Raw genomic sequence first — 5,640 nt, 5'->3', positions numbered from 1 at the left:
CAGGGGTGCCTCTCTCTGAATTGAGGTGCCCTATAACAGTTGTTCATTATTTTTGTTATTTTCTCGCCTGGTCCATTATACTCCTGCTATGAGCGAAACCATCCAGTATTTTTCTTTCTCTTTCTGGCTTATCTCACTAAAGCTAAGTCATTTTTAAATTGATTTGAAAATTCAAAGGATTAAAATTCCCACTGTCCATAAAACCTCTTATAATTAAGAACTCCTATAGTATTCAAAATCACTTTCTCTTCCTATTAGATCACTTAAATGCCCAATTAATAGGATATAGAGTGCAGTTATCGAAACAATGAGTTTGAATTTTGGCCAAGCTTTGTATTTTCTATGTGACAGCTAAATTGGTTACTTATTCTCTTCTGAGGTCTCAGTTGCTTCATCTGTAAAATGAATATAACTTGGTTGAGTGAACAAGATAGTTAAAAAGCATTGAGCATATCATTTACATATAAATGTGCTTAACAAATGATAGCTATTTCTGTATCTTAACATTTCATCAGTGAGAGGTTTGCAAGCTGTCTTGGCAGCATCCAGTTGGCTTCAGAATGAAAGGCCACCATACTCAATAATAATATAGGCTTGCAAACCAGAGTCCCTCTTCTTCCTGCTTCCTGAAGAATACCTTTAGAAGAACAACCAGAAACGATTGCCATACTATGCTAAAGGAAGTACTTCTAATAGTTTTTTTTTTTGGTGGGGGGAAGAAACTTTCACATTTGCACTGAAGTTTGAATGTTAAGACTAGAGGGAGTTAGATGCTTGCTTATCTAACTGTATCTAAAGTAAAATTGATTCAGTGGGGCAGATAATAAAAAATATGGTCTTTAACTCTACACTTGTTGAACTCTTTAGTCAACCATTTTTTAGCCCATTTGACTGCCTCTGAGTTGACTTCTCTGCCTCTAATATAGGCTTACAGTGTCATTCCTTAACTTAGACATTATTAGAGAGTAGATGATATAGTTTGCATGTTCTTCCCCTCACTTCCTTTACCCTTGTATTTATTCCCAAAATAATTATGAAACTGTCTTTTTCATTTCATTTTGTTAAGTTTAAAACTTTTATACTTTTTGTCTATTTCAGAAATTGCTGAAAATTTTCTGTTTTATAAGAGGAAGATACAACCTCTTCTTTGTCTCAGCTGTCCATTTCTACCATCCTGCTTCCATTACCTGTACATTTAGTTTTCTATTTTCAGGTGATATTAGCAATTGCTACCTTTTACGTGTTTGATAAGTTGATTGATTCTGAAGGTAACATTTACCTTCTGGTGTCTGATTAGTGCCTTCCTCAACATGATACTGGGACCTGTGAACTAGAAGCAATCACTGTCATCTCAGAACCTTTGTCATTGAGCTCCGTCAAATCTGAGGTAACCAGCATTAAAGCAGAAACTCTGAAGTCAGGCTGGCATTCCAGTTCTGTTGCTCACTTGTATAAATTTTGTCAAGTTATCTAAACTCTTTGCACCTCAGTTTCCCTAGCTATCGAATATTAAGTTACTGATGGAGGGATGAATAGAAAACCTAAAGCAGGCATCACAAGATTAAAACCTGACTCATACAAGGAAGTAGGGGTAAAGGGCATTAACATGATCATTTTCCCAACTATAGCCATCAAGACCCTCAGGCTCCAATGTCTTATCACATGACATAAGGCCTAAGAAGGTAGCAGGCTGCTGCAGAGAGTGTTGGGGGCACAGACCTGAGGGTGTAAAGATGCAGAGGTTGGACCCTTGGTGGAATCTCAGGTCTGATTCCACATAGTTATCCAGAATCAGCAGCAAACAGGCCCCTCCACAAAGCAGTGGGTCCCTCCAGAAGAGAAGTCTATCTCAGGGCGGTCTCTGCACTGCCCTGGACAGCAGTCCTGCCTACCTATTCTATGCAGGTGCTTCTTTCCAACAATCTTTCCCTCCACAGGGCCCCAGCCTCCTGCCTGCCCATGACCTGCCCCATGCCGGGGCTTCTCTGCCCTGTCCTCCCTCAGCAGAGGCGGCTCTCCTAAGGCTGCCCTGACCTCCCGCAGCAGAGGCCGCTCTCCTAAGGCTGCTTTCCTGTAACCATGCAGGTCTCTCAGCAAACCTGTCCCTCTTAGGGCAGCTCTTCCTGCCCACTTGTGTTTATGCAAAGGGTCCTTCTCTTTCTGTACCTTTCCCTAATAAACCTGCTCTATTTAAATAGAACTAACTAACATCTCTGTCTCATGAAGAAACTCACCTGAGAACTCGCAATGCGCCGCTGAAAGGAGAGCTCTGGTGAAACCTGTCCAGAGTGAACCCAAGGACCCTTCCAATTCAACTCCAAAAACGACACCAGTTACTTTATCTGATTGTCAAGAGGACTAAAAGACTTAACATTTATAAAACACTTAAGACAACATCTGGTATATTGTAAGGGTTGGATAAATTTTGAAAAAAAATTAATGAATGATGCTAAGCACTCCTCTAAGGGGAACGTCAAGAGGCAGACAATGTCACACAATTATTTACCAATGTTATTCTGTGGCATTGCCCTTGTTTTTCTCAGAGCATATTTTCAGTTCTCATAAGATTGTCTTCTAGGGCCCTCTCTGGTGGCACAAGGGATTAAGATGCAGCACTATGGGCCCTCCCTGGTGGTTCAAAGGGTTAGGATACAGCACTGCAAGCTAGCCATTGCCTCTTCAGTGCAATTTCCATCCCCCAACAGGGAGTGATCTACATGGTGCAGCAGACCTCTCCTGTCTCCCCAGCTGCTTCCCACAGCAGTTTACTTTGTTGATTTGCCTGTTCTGCTCCCACTCTGTCTCTGATTCTCTCACTGCATCTGCACCTCTAGTCTATACGCCAGTTCTGTATGCATAAATAAATAGATATTGCCAAAAAAAAAAAAAAAAGATGCAGCACTATGTAGATATCCACTGCAGCACAAGTTCGATTCTCAGCCAGGGAGCTGACCCACATGGCACAGCAGACCTCTCTTGACTCACCCTCAGCAGTGTATTTCAGTCAATCTGCTTCTTCTGTTCATAAGTATGTCTTTGGTGAAAACTCTCACCTCCTACACATCTGGCCTGTACCCTGCTCTTGTATATATAAATAAATGAATCTTTAACAAAAAATAAATAAAGATTTTCTTCTAAGGGGCCTAAGTCCAAATGTTCCCATTCCTCTCTAGAATTGAGCTGAAGATTCAATGACGCACAGCACCATCTAATTCTCTTTAATCTGTTTGACACATTTCCTTCTTTTCCAGACTTTGGTAAAGGAAGCCAAGTCTTTATTACAAATTGCATTGCAATTTCAAAATGCAAAAATTGTTCTACTGGAAAGTAGGTGAATCCCATTTAGAAATCTTAGGTAATTAAATATATTTGTTAAGATGAGTAATTTGTTTATTGAAAAACAAAGAACTTCATGTCATTTCTTGCTTTAATTTTTAAAGCACTTTCTGATCTAAGCATGAAACCTAAAATTTACCCATAAAAGTGGAAACGGGTCATCCTCAACAAAAGAACTAAAGAAAAGACCATATTATATTATAGAAAGACTGAATGAAATTTTTCCCTTTTTTTATTCCTCCAAGACACTCTTGTAGTGTCTTTATTTCTCCTAACAAAATACTATTAAGGTCAAGAGCCCTAGTCACCACAAAATCTGTACTTTAAAGAAGTGTGGCTTTACCAAGTTTTATACCAATGAGTTTGAAGATATGTTAGCTGAAAAGTGCCTCCTCCCAGATGGTTGTGGAGTATATATCCCATATCAAATATCTGCCCCCTGAAAAATGTCAGGACCTCCACTTGTCAGAGCGAAAGAGCTGCCTTCTTGTTAGTCATGCGAATAAAAACCACATATTTTCTTAAGGGATAGATTTCCATTCTATATAAATGAATACAACAAATAGTGCCATATAGTCTGTGTAAGCTGCTGAGAGGGATTTGAAGTAGAGGAAAGGACATCTTCACACCATATACAAAATTAATTCCAAAAGTATCTAGAAGCTAAATGTAAAAGCTGTAACCATAAAACGGTTCGAAGAAAACATGGGCATAAACTTTTGTACTTATGTAAGTGTCTCATCACCTACACGCCAAGAGAGAGGACATTCTTTAAAGAAATGGAAGGAAAATTACTGGATTTTATGCATACAGAAATGGGGTACAAGCCAGAGGTACAGGCTGGTGAGAGGCTTAACCAGAGTCAGAGCGGGGAGCAGAACAGGCAGAAACAAAGTGCATTGCAGAGGGGAGCAGCAGGCAAGTCAGGAGTGGTCTGTGGCACCATGTGGGTCACCTCTGGGGCAAGGGATAGAACTCACACTGAAGCGGCTGCTAGTTTGCAGTGCTGAGTTCTCACCCTTTGCGCCACCAGGGAGGGTCCACACTGCCAGTTTTCAAATTATTATAACTTTATTATTATAAAGTTATCACAATCAGTACAGCATTTTTGGAATAAAAGCAGACACATTGATCAATGGAATAGAATTGAAAGCCAAGATAAATTCATATTTTGTAAGAATAGTTAATTTATGAAAAAGGAGCAAAGTGTATAAAATAAACAAATGTCTCTTCAACCAATGGTGCTGGAAAAACTGGCCAACCATATGCAAGAGAAACAAACTACATCACCATCTTATACCTTACGCAAAATTAACTCAAAAAGGGCCCTCCCTGGTGGCGCAGGGGATTAAAGCACAGCACTGAGAAGCTTAAGCCACTTCTGTATGAGTTCGATTCCCGCCTGCCCCAGAGGTGACCACATGGCGTGGCAGACCTCTTCTGACCCGCACACTGCTCCCCTCAGCAGTGTGTTTCCTCGATCTTTCTGTTCTGCTCCCGCTCTGTCTCTGGTGAATCCTCTCACCCTCCGCATCTCTGGCCTGTACCCCAGTTCTGTATGAATAAATAAATAAATCTTTAAAAAAAAATTAACTCAAAAAGGTTTGAAGACATGGTATAAGATCCAAAACTATAAACACATTAAAGGAAAAATAAGCAAAATACTTTATGACCTTTTTTTTTTTTTTTTGGAGACTTCTTTAGGGATTCATTTACAATGTCAAGGGTAACAACAAAAGGATCAGAGCAACAATAATTTCTCTCATTATACAGGTATGCTTCTACTTTCTTACATGTCCTTTGAAGCACAAAAGTTATTAATATTGGTGAAATTGAATTGATTTATTTTTTCTTTTGATTCTGATTTTGGTGTCAGATCAAAAAAATAATTGCCTAATCCATCATAGGTACAAAAGTTTATGCCCATGTTTTCTTTGAACCGTTGTATGGTTACAGCTTTTACATTTAGCTTCTAGATACTTTTGGAATTAATTTTTGTATATGGTGTGAAGTAGCAGTCCAAATTCATTCTTCTGCATATGAATTTTCAGTTGTCTTATCACCATTTGTTGGAAGATCTATTGGATTATCGTTATGACCTTGCCAAATACCAGTGACAGGTGTTGGTTTATACGTAGACTCTCAATTCTATTCCACTGATCAAAGTTTATGTATCTTTTCTGATACCAGTGCCACACTCATTTTTACTATAGATCTGTAGTTAATCTCCAGGGTGTGTGATGTCATCAATTTTTTTTTTTTGCAAGACTGGTTATTTTAGATCCCTTGAAGTTTCATATGAAT

Source organism: Condylura cristata, unplaced genomic scaffold (assembly GCF_000260355.1).
Source record: "Condylura cristata isolate star-nosed mole 26May11 unplaced genomic scaffold, ConCri1.0 scaffold00012, whole genome shotgun sequence".
Lineage (NCBI taxonomy): Eukaryota > Metazoa > Chordata > Mammalia > Eulipotyphla > Talpidae > Condylura > Condylura cristata.
Note: the sequence above shows the minus strand (reverse complement) of the source record.